Source organism: Panthera onca, chromosome B3 (genome assembly GCF_046562875.1).
Source record: "Panthera onca isolate mPanOnc1 chromosome B3, mPanOnc1 haplotype 2, whole genome shotgun sequence".
NCBI classification, from domain to species: Eukaryota; Metazoa; Chordata; class Mammalia; order Carnivora; family Felidae; genus Panthera; species Panthera onca.
This window is the reverse complement of record NC_138344.1, coordinates 54,068,667-54,088,460: the sequence shown is the minus strand read 5'-3', so window position 1 is coordinate 54,088,460 and position 19,794 is coordinate 54,068,667. Positions and strand designations below refer to the sequence as shown.

The 19,794-nt window shown below is 39.4% G+C and overlaps 2 long non-coding RNA genes across 2 annotated transcripts in view; both read left to right on the top strand.

Annotated features, from left to right (window-relative positions):
• The window catches only part of LOC144616561 (uncharacterized), a 71,784-nt gene extending 68,515 nt beyond the window's left edge, over positions 1–3,269 (top strand). Inside the window, exons 2-3 of the long non-coding RNA XR_013555915.1 lie at positions 2,354–2,575; positions 3,178–3,269. This is a non-coding gene — a long non-coding RNA (uncharacterized LOC144616561). The remainder of the gene's footprint in view (positions 1–2,353; positions 2,576–3,177) is intronic.
• Positions 3,270–6,946: 3,677 nt separating this feature from the next.
• LOC132669132 (uncharacterized) overlaps positions 6,947–19,794 on the top strand; it is a 76,402-nt gene continuing 63,554 nt past the window's right edge. Inside the window, exons 1-2 of the long non-coding RNA XR_009606018.2 lie at positions 6,947–7,090; positions 9,749–9,853. This is a non-coding gene — a long non-coding RNA (uncharacterized LOC132669132). The remainder of the gene's footprint in view (positions 7,091–9,748; positions 9,854–19,794) is intronic.

Below are 19,794 nucleotides of genomic sequence, written 5' to 3'. Positions count from 1 at the left end.
CTAAGCCCCACATAGCCCAGCCCAGGGTACTATACCCCCTAGGTATTTAGGAAGCCCTTAGTACTTGAGTGATTGCAGCTGCCCTCTCCTGGCTGCCCAGAGCCTGAGAAATAGAGCCAGCTCTGCCCTCTTCATTTGGCACAGTGCTTCCCTCCTGGAGTTGTAGAAAAATGCAGAACTATGAAAAAAGTAGAAGATGTGGTTGCTTCTAGAGCTGATCCATCTGGTCTGTAGAGTCTGCTCTTCACTCCTTTCACCCTACCTCCCCTTTTTTTAATGGGGGGATTTGGTGGCGAAATTACAGACAAAAGGGGATATATTAGTAAGCTATTGGTGTGTAACAAATTAATGCAAATTTAGCAGCTTAAAGCAACATGCATTATCTCACAGCTTGCATGGGTTAGAAGTCCAGGAAAAGCTTAGCTGGTTCCTCTGTTTAGGGTCTCACAAGACAGCATTCAAGACTGGCTGCAGCCTCATCTGAGACTCAGAGGTCATCTTCTAAGTTCATGTGGATGTTGGAAGAATTTATTTCCTTATATCTGTGGATCTCGTGACAACTTGCTTTTTCAGGGCCAACAGGAGAAAGAGAATCCTTGCTGTCTGGAGTCTGTGAGCTTAGGGAAAGAAGAATCTCTCTTTTAAAAGGCTACCTGATTAGAGTATGCCCATCTAGGATAATCTCCTTTTGATTAACTCAAAGTCAAGTTGATTAGAAACCTTACTTTCACCTGTAAAATCCTTTTATAACCCAACGGAATCACGGGAGAGCTAGCAAAACCTACTAGTTAGAAGCCAGAAGCAGGTTCTGCCCACACTGTGAGGAAGAAGGTTTCAGGAAAGCATGGATACTGGGAGGCAGTGAGCACTGGGATCATCTTAGGATGCTGCTACCAGAGAGAGGTTCTTAGAAGAAGAATAAAAGCTAACTGAGGTTAATTCAAGATAAGGAAGTGAAGGCTCAAAAGGGTCAGAAGCTTACTCGTGGTTATCTCATGGCAGAACCAAGTCTCTAATTAGGATTGCCTGAAGTTAGGGCTTATTCATTTAATGTCTATGCCCTACATCATATATTTGAAAAACACCTGAAGACTGTTGTGAGGGTCAATGGTAAGAAACCTGGACAGACAACCAAAGACCTGTTTTCTCTTCCAAATTTGTCATCCTATCTGGGTATATAACCTTAGGTAGCTCCCTAACTCTGTGCCTCATTCTTTCTTCCCCACCTGCTTTTTGTGAGCATTAGTGAAAAGAACAAAGCATTGCAAACAGTAGGTACCTGTAAATGTGCTCCTGAAGGCAAAGTAACACCGTGGAGCAATTCTGAGCAGCACAGTTTTAGGATCAGATTTCTGTTTCATAAAATTTGCTTTGATGGTGGAGTGAGAGACCAAATAGGAAGCTGCTACAAGTGAGAGATAATGTTGACCTGAATCAAGTCCAGAAAGGGCTGGAGGGGAAGGGAAGGGCCTCTGTAGATACAGAACGTATAGAATTTTGTGGTCAGTTATGTGTGAGGGTAAATAAGGAGCTTAAAACAAAGTCTAGAATAATTGCTAAAGAGTTAGGAATAAAAGCAACAAAGTTTCCTATGAGAAGATGACAATTCCTATCATAGTCACCATTTCTCTTGCTCTTTGAGGCTCAGAAGAAAGGGGTTTATCAGAGATGTAATAGCAGGTGTGGTGAATAAGACCACACCTAAGTCTGGCTCCCATTGCTCTCATTAGCCTGGAACTCTGGGATTGACAGAAGTATCACCTGGGAACTTGCTAGAACTTGTTCCACCCCAGACCTCTTGAATTAGAAACTAGGCATGGAGCCTAGCAATCTATTTTAACAAGCCTTCCTGATGATTTCTATGCACACTAAAATTTGTGTGCTTCTCTAGAATTACAGTTTTGAAAACACATCTACTCATAAAACCTCTGGGCAGTTAGGGAAAATGGATGTATAGCCAGGGATCTGAAATGGGCCAGGACTCAGGTTAAGGAATTATTGGCTAGACATATCAGAATGTAATGAGGAAAAGGTTTACCTTTCATCTCCACCTGAAGATGCTAAGTGAAACCTTCCAAATTCTCAAGAGAAAGAAGATGCCTCTGACTCCTGTCATGTTTAAGTCTTGCTCAAAAGGAAAGACAAAATGAAGGAAGGGGGGAAATGCAAATGCCATATAGTGTTGCCTTTGGGAATGCCAGACCTTGCTTCTTCACCTTGCATTTTTAGTTACCATCCCCACAGTTTGCTCAAAGGCCTTACCCAGAATCCCCTGACGTTTTAGAGTCTGTAAGGGCAGAGGGTTGTGGATGGAAGAGGGTGGCATTAAGGATACCCCAACTCTTCTTCTCAGACTCATTCAACCAGGTGAGGATTCCAGTGAAACTTCTAGAGTGAGACATTCACACTTCCCTCATCACTGCAGCAAGAGGATGGACAAGACCTGGAGTGAGACCTGGGTGTGAGGCTGTTTTCCTGCTACCTGCAGAAGAGACCTCAGGATTAGTTTAATTGTGCACTTCCATCTCTGACCCTTGGATGCCTGGTCCTGAAAATGAAAGAGACAAGCTAAATGGTATACCTGGTATTTTAATTTTTATCTATTTTTCATGTTCCAGTATTCTTGGCCCTACAGATGATATCAATTTAGTTCTCCTGGCAAGAGAGAATGCTACTCACCTGGATCTATTATCGAGGGAAGATTTTCAGAATTGCGTTGATCCTAAAGCAAGGCAAAGCCAGCCAAACTCATATACTCCAAAAGAGTCTGTGAATATTTTTATCTTGTATATCTAGAGCTAGCATTTTTTTTTTTTTGGGGGGGGGAGGCATTAAGTTTCTATTTGACAGAGAGATTTGAAGTATTCAAAGGTGGTAGTTTCTCCAACCTTTGAAGTGGTTCTAGAAGAAAATTTTGCAATCTTTCAAATGTCTTTGAGACACGGAGAAAAAGCCCTCTTTCTGGAGAAGCACCACAGACCCGCCATTCTTCAACACCTTAGCTTCATCTTCAAATTAAGGCACTGAATAAATTAGGTTGTTTTCTTTTCTTTTTAATTTTTATACAGTTGTAGCCAAGAGATTGCACAGCTGTGTTTTCCTTCCACACAAAATTAGGTCTCTGCGTTTTAATGTTTCTTTCATTCTTTTTCCACTTGAAAAAATACTTTGAGCAAGACTTAAAGGCAAATGGAATATGAATCAGAGGCATCTTCTTTCTCTTGAGAATTTGGAAGGTTTCACTTGGCAACTTCAGGTGGAGAAGAAAGGTGAGCCATTTCCTCATTTTAAATGTCTAGCCAACTGTACTTCAACTTGAGTCCTGGCCCATTTCAGAGGATTGTAAATCCGTTTTGTCCAACTGCCCAGAGGTTTTGTGAATGGGTGCATTTTCAGAACCAAACATAATAACAAAAGTAAAACATTCACACAGAACTTACTGGGGGAAAAAAAAAGACTCTGAACTGCTTTTTCAATTTCAGCAACTATGGTACTCTTTTATTACAACTTGAACCGAAGTATTAATTCTTGAACTGAAATGCACTTCCTTGTTTATTCTCTTACACAAATGCTTGTGTAATTTTGCCTTGCACGTAATCTCTCCCTGCAATTTTTAGAGTAACTGAAAGCAATTTCCAGAATTATTTTGAAAGTCAAATGATTCCTCACAATATTTCTGTGATAAGTATTTGGAACGAGATTGGAATAATTGTTTTCAAATAAGAGTAAGGGCAAAGAAGGAAGAGGCAATAGATTAAGACTACCCAATGAATTACGGTCTGTACTAGAGCAGAATTTAGTTCATTCAGTAAATGTTCAGTAATGTTCCCTTTATAAATATAACTCTTCTTTTTTTTTTTTTTAAACAAAAAACAATTTTATTGTCTCACAGTTCTAGAGGATAGAAGTCTGAGATCAAGATGTTGGTAGAGTTGGTTCCATCTGAGAGTTGTAAGGTTGTTACAGGTTTCTACTCTCACTTCTGGTGTTTGCTGGCAATCTTTGGCATCATTTGACTTGTAGAAGCATCATCCTTATCTCTGCCTTGTTCTCATGGCATTTTCCCTATATGAGTATCTGTGTCCAAATTTCCCCTTTTTTAAGAACATCAGTCATATTGGATTAAGGCTCACCCTAATGACCTCATTTTACCTTGGTTACCTCTGTAAAAACTATCTCAAAATAAGATTATATTCTGAAGTACCAGGGTTAGGACTTCAATATATGAGTTTTCGAGGAGGATGGGGAGAAAAATCCAAAAAAAAACCCAAAAAACTGTGTAATATAATAGCAAAGAACAGGTTTATTATTGATTTAAAAGTATTTAAGCATCCACTACATGTGAAACATTATGCCCATGTGCCCTTTATTTTTTTTTTCCAATATATGAAGGTTATTGTCAAATTGGTTTCCATACAACACCCAGTGCTCATCCCAAAAGGTGCCCTCCTCAATACCCATCACCCACCCTCCCCTCCCTCCCACCCCCCATCAACCCTCAGTTTGTTCTCAGTTTTTAACAGTCTCTTATGCTTTAGCTCTCTCCCACTCTAACCTCTTTTTTTTTTTCCTTCCCCTCCCCCATGGGTTACTGTTAAGTTTCTCAGGATCCACATAAGAGTGAAACCATTGCCCATGTGCCCTTTATAGGAATAATCCTATCCCAATATTTTCCTAATTCTTCCTAAAATACGTTCTGAACGTACACAATCACATTATCAGGAGGGACTGTTTGCTACTCTGAATCCAAAAAGAAAAAAAGGAGAAGAGGGAGGAAAAATAGAAAAATTAACAGAAGTCCAAGAAGGCACACTAGAATGATTTTTATCTGTCAGCTGTAATAGAGAAAAATGAAAGGTTTCCCAAAACGGAACCAAGATTTTCCCCTACCCCCATTTAGCAGTGACTTTTACAGAAGAGCTTCTGTGCAATTTATCTTGGTGTAACTCCTGATTCAGAAAATCCTTGCTATGAAATACTAGGTAACTTCATAAGATTAAGATATTATAACTGAAATATGTATTTTATAGATAGTACAATACTCTCCTACTTAAAACGATAAAAGATTGCTAGATCTAGAAAGGACTCCAGAGATCATCTGCTTCAGGAAGGTAGTTCCCATCCTATATTGTTTTAATATAGTTTTTATTGTTATTTAGGTATAGTAGGGCCAACAGATCAGGAAACAGCTGCCATTGAAAAGGCAGTATGTACTATTCACAGATCCCAAGATAACAGGGTATGTGATGCCATGAGGGAGAGGCATATGGAGAAAGTACAGACATCAGGCAGAGGCAGAGGGAGAGGGAAGAATTCTGGACAAGAGCTGGGGGGAAGAAATGGGCAAGGCCGGGTAAGCAGGTTTAGGATTGACTAGCTTGAATAACTTCAGCAGAGTCTAGGATTTAGGCACTACACCTAGTTTTCTGGTACCTGGCCCTGGGGGTGATTAGGACAGGTGGATAATGGCTCAGAGTGTGGCAGCCTGATAAAAGAGGTAATTGTGATGTGGGCTGTATCTTTGCCAGTTTGCATTTGAAAAGTGTGCACCTGGACAAATTGTTTTCTATCTCTAGGACTTGACTAACTCTTGGAGGGGCAGTCCCTCTAGGGCCAGCAAGGCCCAAATATCAAAGTGTCAGAACACAGAAAATAAAAGACATAGTTAACATACATGTGTCATTTATAATTGATAGGATAACCTAGATGGGATGTTGATAAGGATCCTGGGATCATATATATGGGCTCAAAAAAAAAAAAAAGAATTATGTTTGATTTTCAATGTCTGCTATGGACACTGGGTGGGGTGTGACCATTTATTGATCATCACACATTTAATCCAACTCTTCCTTATTTAGATGATACAGATGGGGTCCAGTGAGGTAGATTGACTTGCCCAAAGTCACACTGCTAGTTAATCACAGGTCGGTAAATATAACCCAGATCTTTCCGACTCCTAAATTAATATACCCTGCTAAGCATACTGGCTATAAACTACTCACAAAACAGCGGTACTAAGTGTAGACGTAACAGGATTCCAGCACAGTCCCCTACAACATCCCACATCACCTATAATTTTTGAAGGAAGACATTTTTTTGTTCTGTGTCCTATCCCTGATTAATTATTCCCATGAAGTGTTCTGCAAGTTCTTCTATAAGCTGGGACATCCTTATGGGTCTGTTGTTTTTCATGATGATCATGCTTGTTCTCCTTTGTCAATGAAGCTCCCAGCCTAGTCAGAGACTCTCCAACCCATCCAGAGTAGTTGGTATTCTTCCAGGGAACCTGGATAGCAAGCAGAGTGTTGAAGAGTCTACCCTCCTGTCCCAATTAGTTAACTGGTTCTTTCACCAGACTTTCTTTGATGTTCAGCTCTTGACATCAGTTTCTTCTCTTGACATTCCTGGTCCTGGCTGTAGCAGTATTAGTCTCCTCCACAGTCAAAATGATCCTGGGATATATTGTGACTTATTGAGGGAAAGTATTTCTCAGTCCTCTAGAGTAACACTCAATGCCCTGGGCTGTAGGGCAGAATTATGAACACTCAGCACTATTTACTCATTTATTGTCTGTCAGGCAAGCATGCAGTAGTGAGCATGTACTATATATAAGACACTTCTATAACCATTCTGGGGGTTTTAAAAATCGGTAAGAAATGGTTCTTAAAATAATAATCAAAAAGGGGAGATCAAATAAATAGTGGTAGAACTAGGGTTATGGAAAGGGCTGGCTAGCTGGTCACCCAACCCATTTCCTTTAATTCCTTGTTACGGTGTATGATTAAATTTCCCAACCTCCCATGTGGTTAGCTGTGGCCAGATTACCGAGTTCTAGTCAAAGAAATGGAGAGCCAAACTTATATGTACTTCTTTCAGGTCTGGCCTATAAAAACTCACTTTAAAAACTAAAAAATCCTTTTCTGCTCTTTCTTTTTCTCTCAGCTTGTTACTGACAAACATAGAAATCTTGGAAGCGGCACCTTAAAGATGACAGAGCCATAAGGTAACAGGATCCTGGGCCCTGTATCACCACTTGGAAGAAAGCAGCACACAAATCACTAATGCACGTTTGGATTTTCCTGAATGAGAAGTAAGTTTCCATTGGGTTTAAGCCTTTATAGATTCGGGGATTATTATAACAGATAGGATTATCTCAATTAATATAAACTAGAATCCAAGTGTCCTCAATCCTAGTTCAGTTCTGTTCTCTTCAAATCACAAACCCACATGAAATAATTTGGTAATGCCCCAATTTTAACCTTAATAAATACAAAATTCACAATCTAAGTCATTAAAAAGAATACATGAGGAGTCCAAATAAATTGGTATTAAGAAGCAGCACCTTTTGGGGCACCTGGGTGGCAGTCAATTAAGTGTCCAACTTTTGATCTTGGCTCCAGTCATGATCTCATGGTTTGTGGAATCGAACCCTGCATCAGTCTCTGCACTGACACCATGGAGCCTGCTTGGGATTCTCTCTCCCTCTCTCTTTTCCCCTCCTTCACTCTCTCTCTCTCTTTCTCTCTCTAAATAAATAAACTTCAAAAAAAGAAGGGGCACCTGCAAAGCATGAGTGTGTGAAACAATGGAGAAACAAACCCAGTGTCCAGTTTATTACACAGTTTGTACTTGAGGCCTTGATTTGCCATTGCAGGATTCCAAGGTTGAAGAGTATTCTGAGGGTTTTAATAAGAGGCTTCCCTTGGTTGATCTGGATGTGGAATGCTACAAACTCTCATCTCCCAAGGCTCCTTGTTTCTACCTCTTGAAATCCCAAATTAAATCACCAAATACTAATGATTCCCATGGTAGGACACAAACTATTGAGACACATGGCTGACCCTAACTGCCTCCTCAAGCACAACTGATGGACACTAAAAAGGCTCACACAAATGGCAGGCCAGAAGCACAGGCAAATCTATTATGTAGACATAATTTTTCTTTAATATATTAAAATTTTACTTTTAGAAACATTCTCCACCCTTCTCATACTTACTCTCTGGAGCCTCAGTACATGTATTCTCTTAGCTAGATGCCCAGGGTCCCCAAATTTAGCACTTTTCACTGGCCCTCCTTTTTAAGTGTCACTGCCTACCTCATCTTTTATTCACATATTAAAAAGAAAAAAACTACCCAAATTATGAGCTAAAAAAAAAAAAAAAAAAAAAACTAAGGTAAGCGTGGGAGTGTCTACCAGGTTATGCATGTTATATTGCCTGGAAGAGAACCTAGTCCATTAGGTTACATCTGTCTACAATTAACTGCATAACACCAATTAGCTGGGTCCAAAAGGAGGCAGTAACTTAGAGAATTGTCAACGGAATAGGAATAGGAAAGTAGAGATCTCTAGGTAACAACATCCCTGGCTGCCCAGAGTAGGTTGCAGGAAAAAGGGCTGTGATAACTTCCTTAGGAAAAGAATATCTTGCAAAAGAGAAGGGAGAAGCTGTTAGAGCAAATATTGCCTATTCTGCTTAAGAACAATCCTAACTTTATGACATCTTTCCCCAAGAATACATGTGTAAGCAAAAATAGTAAACTGCACACACCCATGAGAACTGAATAGATCATATACGTTGCACAATGTACATTGCAAAATACCAAAGTTCATTCTTATGCTGTAATATTTAGCATCAGTAGTTAAGAATGCCCTTGGTAAGTTGTTTGCCTGACTGAAGAAACAGCATCCTGTTTTTTTATAAATATTTTGAGGGGGTGGAAATAATAGCTTTTGTTATTTTGTCTTGTTTTTATAGGGTACTTTGAGACTAGCTTATGAATTTGGGCTTGTTCTGATTTATAAGTGACATTTGGATGAGTCTGCAGTTGTTCCTGGAATTTATACCACAGGGATTCCCTTTCTGTCCTCCTTAGTTAGTTATCCAACATATCACACATAAATGCAATGAGAAGGCAAACATTTAAATTATTTTCAAAAGGAAGCTTATGTTGGAAAATATTTGAGCTACATCCATCTTGTGGGTTTCTTTTGTCTAATTCAAGCATTCTTTCATAATTTAGTCTTCCTGATAAATTATTACTCAAAAGCATTTAAGCTTATTGTTCTTTCTTCAGAGTACTGGTGGTAACCCAACAAGCATTCAGACGTTGCCTCTGACTTCAAGGTTTGGTAACCTCACCACACTATTTAATGAAATGCTTCATGTAAAAGGTCACCCCTAAGATATCAATTCCTGAGAGGGAGAAATTTCCCACTCTGCTGACAAGTTAGTTTCTAAGATCTAGAAAGGACACTTGAGAGATAAAAAAATGCAGAGAAGAATCTCCTTCTAGAAGCCATGGATATTTGTCCCTTTGGTGACCTGAATGACAAATCTGGGTAGGACAGGCAATGGGAAAGTGATCTGCCTGCCAGAATATCAGCAGATGTCCTCCTGGATGCCTCATCTGTATTGCACTAAAAACACATGGAAGTTGTTTTCCACAGAGGCAAAACTCTGCCCCAAATTTGGCACTAGATGAGTTCCATACTGGGTAATTACTGGGAAAGTTTTTTCCTTCAGTACCACTGTAATTATGCCACTTCCTTGATCAAAAATATCCCATGGTGTGGTACTGCTATTGTCCGAATATTTGCATACTTCCCAAATTTATGTTAAATCCTAACCCCCACCGTGATGGTATTAGGAGGTGGAGCTTTTGTGAGGTGATTAGAGAAGTGTCCTCATGGATAGGATTAGTGCCTTATAGAAGAGGACTGAGAGAGCTCCCTTGCCTTTCCCATCAGGTGAGAACACAGCAAGAAAGCACCAGCCAAGAATGAGGAAGTGGGCCCTCACTACAACACCATTGTGCCAGCACCCTGATCTTGGACCTCCCAGACTCCAGAACTGTGAGAAATGAATTTCTGTTGTTTATAAACCACTCATCTATGGTATTTTGTGACAGTAGCCCCAACAGAACAAGAGAGTTAGGCAGAATAATGGTCCCTAAAAGATGTTCATGTTCTAATCCCCAGAACCTGAGAAGATGTTGCCTTACATGGCAGAAAGGCCTTTGTAGATGTGATTGAGGTGATGGACCTTGTGATGGGAGAGTAGTGACAATTATCCAGGTGGATCCAATATATTTACATGAGTCCTTAAAAGCAGATAACTTTTCCCAGCTGTCGTCAGAGAAATGCCAGAAAGAAAGAGAAGGAAATGTAACAGCAGGGTCAGATGGCTCAGAGCATGGAGCCTGCTTCTGATGTTCTGTCCTCCTGTCTCTCTGCCCCTCCCCCACTCATGCTCTGTCTGTCTCTCTCTCTGAAAAATAAATAAACATTAAAAAAAGTAAAAAAGAAAAAAAAGTCAGAGAGGTGAAGTGGAAGGAGAGATTTGAAACATGAAAGGGACTTTTACTGCTTTACTCAAAGTCCTCCAAACCTATCCTGACTGTTCCTACTACTACACCTTTTCTCACACTGTTCCTCCTCTGCTTCTCCCATTTGAATCTTAGCAGTCTGTGGTTTGCATGCTATTCTGGTAGGACGCCAAATCCAACCCATAATTCTCTAATTTTGCACTCCTGCACACTTACTGCTTCACTGCACGGTACATGTAGCACAGAGATTCTCAAACTTGTTGGTCTAAGGATTTCTTTACATTCTTAAGAATAATTAAGAACTTCAAAGATCTTTTGTGTAAGTGAGTTATATTTGTAATATTGATAGTATTAGGAACTAAATAAAAATTTAAAACAATTATTAATTTATTTTAAAATAACAACGCCATTTCATGCTCAAATAACATATTTTAGTAAAGAAAGCTGTGTTTCCCCAAATAAGAAAATTTAATGAGAATTGTGGCACTGTTTTGCGGTTTTGCAAATCTCTTTGTTGTCTGGCTTAGTAGAAAACAGCTAGATACTCCATCTATGTTCCATCTATTGCTATATATCATTTTGGTTAAAATATTTGAGGAAAATTTGGCATCAAACTAATTGCAGTTGTAAAAGGGAGATTATTTTAAATGCATTTCCAGATAATTCTAGATACTCTTCTTTGATATTACACCAAAACTCAGTAAGTAGTAGTAGTAGTTTCTTAAAGGTTAATTGCATTGTAGAATGACAAACTATATCAGTTAATACTCTGTTATATTAAAATCCACTGGTTTCCCTTGCACTTTGAAAGGAGTTTTTCCCCATCCATGATTTTGTAGCATGCATGGTTGGTCATTTGGAAAATGCTGGTTTATTCAGTTATGCAAATCTTACAAGTGTTGACACAATTTATTATGCAATATCAAAAAATTGTGTTTATTAAAATCACCACCAGTCTCATCAGAAAAGTATTTATGTATTGAGAAGCTGTCAAGTTCATAGTGGTGAATACAAGATTTCAAAAGTTCTAATTTTCTCTTGAAAGCTTAAATTTTATTGTTGTCAACAAATATTGTCAGTTATTTTGCTTGATGTGACAGCTCATTTCATTCATTTTTGAGAAAAAAAAAAGTGCTGCCAAATATCCAAGTCTGAAAACCCAAAGTGACCTAATTTGTCAGTCCTTATTTCATGAAAAAAGTGGCAAGTCCAGCTTACAACTCGAAGTGCAATGAGGGAAGTCATTGACACTCAATGAAACCCATGAAATGCTTACATCTAGAACAGATTTCCCTATAACTGAGCATCAAAGTTTCAAAGGTTCCATTCAGTGTTCCTTCACTTAGAGTAGTCAAGTCCACACAGGCATGTGCCAGCCCCAAGAGAAATGGGTAATGTTCCCATACAGATCCTGCTTGGCTCAAGATGGTAGGGAGGCAGAGCTGAAGGCAAAGTTGGTCTGGCCTTCTGTTTTTTTCTATATCCTCTCCTTCTGAGTCATAGAAATCAGGAGATGAGGAAGAGTATATGAGGAAGGGGCTCTCCCTTGAGCTGGTTCAACGTCTTGATGTCAAGCTAAGATTGAGCAAAAGGAAGAGGAGATCTAGAGAGGAGTTCCAGTAGAATCAACTAAACTGAAGCAGTGGGATTCCCAAATACATCCCCCACCCCTTCCCATTCTATTCTTTAAGGACACCGGGCCCCAACCAGAGAGATGTAATAATCAGAAAAGAACCAACATAAAACACAACCCAGAGAGATAGCAGACAGGGGGTGGAGAGAAAGGAAGGGAAGACAAACAAAAGGAAGACAAAGATAAATTTATCTTTTTCTAAATAAAAGTTAAATAATTTAAACAAATAGTTACAGCTTCAAAGAAATTTAAAACTTAAAAGGCCTAATAAGATATAAAAAGGAATTATAAAACAAAGGAAGATGATAAACAAAGTCATATAGCAATTTGGAAAAGAACATATTACATACAGGGATATCATAATTAAATAATAAAAATAGAATAAGTACAATTTGAAATTAAGCCTATAGAAAAGTATACAGAGAAAATGCAAAAAAAATCACAAAAGTATATAATTTATAGAAAAGACAATTATGTGTAAAATATATAGAATACTCTATCTTCCTAAAGAATATAGGGGGAAAAAAAGAAGCAAAAGTATTCAAAAATCTACTAGAAGACATTTTTTTTCAAATATTTGAGTCTGTAGACAGAAAAAAAAAACTGCCTACTGCCAAGAAAAATCAATACAAAAAACTACTGTGGCACATCCTGGTGAAATTACTTAGCTTTAAGGATAAAGAAATAATACAGGCATCCAAGCAGAAAAAAGAAGCGTAGTGTTAGTGTTAAAGAGGGAAATTGGGTCTTCCTCAAACTTGTCCATAGCAATAACTCTTACTACCAGAAAATAATGGAACAGTCTGTACAAAATTGAAGGGAAGTATGACCAAAGAATTTTATGCCCAGATAAGTTGTTTTTCAAATGTAAAGGCAACAGGCATTCTCAAACATGCAAAAACCCACAGACTATAGCATCCATAATTTGTTCATCAGAAAAAGAAAAACTTCTCGAAAACAAAAGCAGGCTAACTAAGCAATAAATCAAAATTTAAAACTTGGGAATAAAGAATCTATGGTTAAAAAAAACAACTGTGACATGTAGTAAACAAATTTAAATATAAAATTAAGACTAAACAATTATAAAAAATATGGTTACAGTAAAACTATGGCTATTACAAATCTTTACATTATCAGAATAATATAACAAAAGTCAGAAACTAGAGAAAAGGCAAGTTGGAATAATGTTGAAGTGTGCTAATTTTCTCTTCACCTACAGCAAGTGATCAAAAGATGATCTGCATCGGTATCTGGATGGTATATCTCCCTCACAGAAGGACAGTGCCTTAGATTGCTTTCTGAAGATACTATCAACAAATCTGTTGATCAGTAGTAGTGTCTTTGGGGTCAGGAGAAAAACAAGTTGCTACCACATCTCCAAAATTAACAAAATAGGCATCTTAAAGAATGGAGACATAATTTGGCTTCAACCCCCGAGATGGATTTGTTTGGAGGCAAATCTATGGTTAATAGGGTTTTCATATTCATCTAAAAAAGGATATGTGTAGGTTATGAAAATGTTTCCTATTCCCTTGTGATTACTAGGTTATACAAGAGCTGTCAGCAAAATGCTTGAAAATTTTTTCTTCCTGATTTTGTTTATGGTTTTACAAAAAATAACCATATTGACTAAGCTAGGTTTACCATTGGTGGTCATTTTTTTCCTATTTAGCAGTGTTATAATTGGATACATGAGAGTGATTCATATGACCACACTTACATGACAGCAAAAGCAGAAAAAGAGTACATGAGTACATGTGGTATAATTTGGCTAGAGAAATGTATAAATATAAAATTACAAAGGAAGATGAAATTTCCAGTGAGTAAACAGTTCTGCATAACATGTCCCTGCTATATAGGTAACTCAGAGGAAGCACAATTAGAAGATGGACTTGCACATTTGTTTAGATTTCATTTCAGAAATATAACAGAGCTGAAAGAACATGGGCACTGACATCATGTAAACCAGATTCTAAATTCTAGCACTGCCTCTTTTTTATTGAATATCTTTGGACAAATTAGGCAATTGTTTCCTCATTTATAAAATAATAGCATTAACAACAACATCGCCTACCACAGAGTTGTTGTAAAAACTGGCGAAATTATAGATGCGGTCAACTCAGTAGAGTGTGTAGTAGGATAGGTTCTCAATAAATGGCAGGTGGATATGGCCAATTAAGAAAAAAAAAACAATATGAAAAACTTAGATCTAGAAAGCCATTGTGGAAATATTCTTAACTAGTTGAAGAAGGCAATCAGTTGCTTTTCACTTCACGTTGCACGAACTGTCAACCAGATAGGAGTCAAGTTCTAACCCAAGATCCTCCATTAATGGACCTTGGACCAGAATATTTCTTTGGCTGTATGATAAGGGGATCACTACCTACTGATGTTGTTAGAGCCAAAAGAAATTTAGAAGGTATAGTAAGAACTCTGAGAAATATGGCATTCTATGACGGGGAGGAGACAGAAACAATTATGTTTTAGTTTCTATACTTGTTCATTTCACTTCACTATTCTTTCTCTTAAACTAAGGAACTAAGAAGCTGTGTGATCTAGGAGGGGGGAATTTTCATGTCTCTGTGCCTAACCCTACCAAAGACCCTTCTAAATGGAATACCCGTCTCTCTTATTGTACAGAAGCCCTATTTATCCCTCAAGGTTCATTTTAAAATTCACTGCTCTTTGAGCACTTCCTTAACTATACTCTTATCTGTGTTCTTCCTAGTATACTGTTTCTTTTGCAGTTCTTGTTACATCGTCTGGTGGTTATTTCTTTATGACTCTGTCTCCCAGTATCATAGAGCAACTAGAACATGAGCTGCTTACAGTAGAGACATTTTTTTTAATCACTATCATCTAGCAGAGTAAGTAACTTAGAGAAGGGGCCCAGTAAATGTTTTGGGGGAAACACAAAAGCTAAAGTAGAGAGGAAATGACAAATTACTAAGTTTCAGGCACATACAAAACCCTTCTCATACAGTATCTTATTTAATTCTTATATCACTGACATCCTTTTTTTGTATTCATTCAACGAGTATTTACTGACCCCTATACTATGTCCCAGTCACTGTTCTCGATGTTGGGAATATAGCTATTCTTACATGCTTAGATCCAAGTGAGGGGAAACAGACAGCAAACAAACAAATTAGCAAAACATATATGCAAATGTCAAGTGGCGATATATTCTATGAAGAAAAATAAAACTGGATAAAAAATAGGGTTATAGGAGTTGGGATAGTTTTCTATTAGATTAAGGACCAAGGAGGCAGTTTGTGATCAGGGGACTTTTGAACAAAGACTGAATGAAGTAAGTGAATGAGTTACAGGTATCTGTAAAGAGAATGTTCCCTAGAGAGGGAAAGGCAGTGCAAAGGACCTGAGGCAGGAGCACAGATGGTGTGTTTGAGGGCCAACATGAAGGCCAATAATCTGAAGAGGAGTGATCAAGGAACTGAATGATCTGTAAAGTCATAGAAATAATAGAAGAGAAGCATGTCATGTAAATTCTCATGGGGAGACCATGAGAAGTCTTCATAATTTTATTCTCCATGAGAGGGGAAAGCATGGGAAGATTCTGACCAGAGAAGTGATCTCTTGGATGCTGTTGAGAATATAGACTATGGGAGAGCAAGGTAGCTGGAGTGGGGAAGGGCACTTACTCCTTTATTGCAATAGCCAAGGACAGAGGCGATAGCAGATGACAGCAGTGATGGCACTGGATACAGTTTAAGTTAGGGCCAGTAAATTGACTGATGGATTAGAAGTGTGCAGTGAGAGAAAGAGGCTTTAGGACAGAGAAATTGGGCAAGTGAAGAGGCTACATAGTGAGGTTGGGAAGGTTGTGAAAAGATGAAGTTTGAGGAAGAAAATGAGTTCGGTTCAGACATACAAAGTTTGAGATGCCTATTATATATCAAGTGGAGTTGTTGAGTAGGCTATTTGATTCCAGAGTTTAGGATTTGGGGGAAAGTTTATGGCTTTTTGAGAGTCTCAGTGTACAAGTGATACTTAAAGTCAATCAAGTGGATGAAATTATCTAGGAAATCAAGGTAAACAGGTGAGAAAAGAGGTCTGAGAACTGAGTCCTGGGCACTCCAACAATTCAAAGTTGGTAAGGTAAAAAGAATTCAGCAAATGAATCTGGGAAAGAATGGCCAGAGAACAAGAAAGGAATGAAGAAGGAGGAATGTCCCAGAAGCTAAGCAGAAGCTAGGGCTCATGAAAATGGAAGTGGTCACAAGGGTCAAATGCTGCTCATAGGTCAAATGAAGCCTCAGAAGTGATTCGCTAGAATTAATTGTACTGTTGGATTTGGTCATTTTAGTAGGCAGCCATCCTTATCCCTCTTTGATATATAATCAAATTGGGGTTCAAAGAGATTTAAGGGGGGTGCTTGGCTGGCTCAGTCATTAGAGTGTGCAGTTTTTGATCAAGGGGTTATGAGTTTGAGTCCCACATTGGGTGTACAGATGACTTAAAAATAAAATCTTAAAAATTAAAGATTTAAGCAACTTACCCAAGTTTAGACAGCTAGAAAGTGAGAATTGTGGCTGAAACACAAATCTGCCGTCTTGGAAGCCAATAATCTTTTTCCTCCTCTGGTCACAGTTGTGCAAGTCATGCCCTACACAAGTCACCTAGCCAAGGGGACAATTAGGGACTGAAATCTAGCCTGTGCTCTGCTTGCCAAGCCAAATGCCCTGGAGGAAGGGAGGGAATCTGATAGAAAGGGTATCTGTTTCAACAACGGCAAAGAGACTTGGCCAGTGGTAAGGAGAGTGATAAGAAACCATGCCGAATCACGCCAAATACAGTAAATCTGAGCTTTGGCTGTGTATCAAAATCTCTTGTGGATATTTAAAAATGTACAGATGCCTAGGCACCACTCCAGACCTATTAAATCAGAATCTCCAAGAATGATCACCTGTGCACCCTAGCACTTACAGGTAGACTGTACATTCCAACATCAAAGACATTAAGATCTCTTCACACTGAAGGGCGCCTGGGTGGCCCCATTGGTTAAATGTGCAACTCTTGATTTCGGCTCAGGTCATGATTCCTTGTTTCGTGGGGTCGAACCCCCCTTTGGGCTCTGTGCTGACGGAGCCCACTTGGGATTCTCTATCTCCTCTCTCTCTCTACCCCTCCCCTGCTTGTGTGCTTGTTCTCTCTCTCTCAAAATTAATAAATAAACTTAAAGAGGCAGAGAGATCTGGGGCACCTGGGTGGCCCCGTCTGTTAAATGTCCAACCCTTTCAGCTCAGGTCATGATCTCATGGTTTGTGGGTTTAAACCCTGTATAGGGTTCTTTGCTGACAGCTCAGAGCCTGCTGCCTATTTCAGATTCTGTGTCTCCCTCTCTCTCTGTCTCTCTCTGTCTCTCAAAAATAAACATTGAAAAAAATTTTTTTTAAAAAAAGGTCTTTTCACACTGAAATGGTGTCCAGAAGACTGTGGCTCTTTGAATTTTAGTGGGATTTCCAACCCATGCAACAGCACAGAGTAGTGGAGAGTCTGGAATGGATTTTCTCACTCTATTCTGGATATCCCTACTCCTATCCCCTCCAATATATTCAGGGTCTTCACTCTGGTGACCCTCATATGCCAGCCCCTTGTGATCAGCAGAAAACCTCTTTCTTTTCCGCCTTCTTTTTCCCTTTCCCTCTCCCAAGGCTCTTCAGATTATATACCTTGCCAAACCTCCCTTCACTTCCCATGAAAATCTAGTTATTTCCAGTTGAGCTGGGATGGGTCTGGATTCTGTGAGAAGAGTAGAGACAAAAAGTAAGCTCTGAAGCATTCTTTCTCTAGCCTAACTTCATGGTAATTATCTAAGAGGCTATGAGACCTTTTGGTTGTCAAGGTTAACCTCCTACAAGAATAGCTCCCATATATTATTCTGAAAGAATGTGTGTCTCCTTTTGTCATCCTAAGTTAGAATGTGCCAAGCCCCCAAATGGACAAGGTGGGTCCCAATCAATCACATTCAGGAAAGCCAGAACTGGCTCACTATAGCAACATGGAAAATACAGAGAGAGCTGTGATGTTGCTCCTAATTAGCTCCAGATAGCATTGGGAGAAAATTTCATCTGCTACAACTGCCTAATGGTGCTTTGGCCAGTGGCTGTGGCATATCCACCTGAGTTGGTCTCACTGCTGGGGTGGCATCCCAAAGGACAGGCTTATCTTTCTTGCTTTGCTTGCTAGCTACCTCTGACAACACACTAAAGCCTTGGCTTGGGGTCCCACTGGTTTGTGTAGGTTAAAATTTTCAATTATCCCCACACAAAAGGTTATGCAAACAACCTTTATTTAGCCACCATGTCAGGAGTTGAGGGCCCAATAATTTACTTAACTAAAAAGAAAATAGAGTGTTTCTTGGGATCCTAAGAACAGGTATTTATGTTAGTAGCCATATTAAATCCCCTCTTGCTCTTTGGAACAAAATTGAAAAGGCAGCTGCATAATCTGTGGAAAGTGATAGGCAAAGCAGAGACCCTGTGTTGAGGGGTCGTCACTCTTTATTGCTTCCAGGGATACTTCTCTTCCAGATCAGGAGCAGGAAGTCCAGTACTGTCCCCTCTTGATTTGCCCTTCCAGCTAAGCCTTCCAAGGCCCTTAGTGCTAGTGAGATGCTGGTCTCCCAGGAACTGGAGAGAGTCCAGGGCTGAGCTCACTATGACCAGAGGAAATTCAATTCATGCTAATGACTTGTGGTGCCTGCCAGCCTGAGCTAGATGCAAGACAGAGATTCAAGAAGCCAAAGGTTCTGTGTCCTTTCACTGTCCTCTGGAGTCATCTCGTTTCTGCCATGCAGTTTCACTTGATGTTTCCCAGACAGAGATAGCCAATAGAATCCAAAGGTCTTCAGCCAAGCTTCAAGATGAGACTAAGCTTGAAAAGTTGGGTCAAATCTGGTATTCTCTTCCATTGCCTATGCTCTGCTCATTGTCCCTTCATACCTCTCAGTCCCTATTTACACTGATTTCACTTTCAGTTTGTGGGGAATTTTTTCTAGGAAATGCCACCTGGAGGCTTCTAAGCTCTGAAGATTGACTGCAACTGATCCCTGTAAGTCTTAGTCCCCTGGACCTGGCTGAGCATCAGAAATGTTTTGTAATTCCTAAGCCCTATTCCATGCTACTGTATCAAAATCTCTGTGGTGGGGCCAGGTATTAGGGCAGTGTCCTAGGTGACTACAAGTTAGCCCTAGTACTCTACTACTACTAGATTACATTCATCTTTCTCCTGTTCCAGACTGAGAATTGGATCTCCTGACTCCTAACCCTTGATTTGCCACTAAACTTGCTACATTACCTTGCCTACCTAAGTCACTTAAATCTCATAGGCTTCAAGTTCCTTATCTATAAGAAGGTGGGAGTGAGAGAGAGGTGCTAGATCCTATTAGTTACTATCAAATCTAATTCCCCAACATGTTCACTTTTGAAGCTTTTGAAAAATTTGAATGTGATAATTCAGATTTATTTCTCTGCATTCCCCCCCAGTCCCCACCATCCCACAACCTTTCTGGGGCTTGGGAGGTTCTAAGCTAGGATGACAAAAGAAGACATGCATTTGTGTGTGTGTGTGTGTGTGTGTGTGTGTGTGTGTGTGTGTGTGCGCGCGCGCGCGCGCGCACGTGCGCACAAAGGTGATATTTATTTTTTTAAATATAATTTATTGTCAAATTGGTTTCCATACAACACCCAGTGCTCATCCCAACAGGTGCCCTCCTCAATGCCCATCACCCAATTTCCCCTCTCCCCCAGCCCCACCAACCCTCAGTTTGTTCTCAGTATCCAAGGGTCTCTTATGGTTTGCCTCTCTCCCTC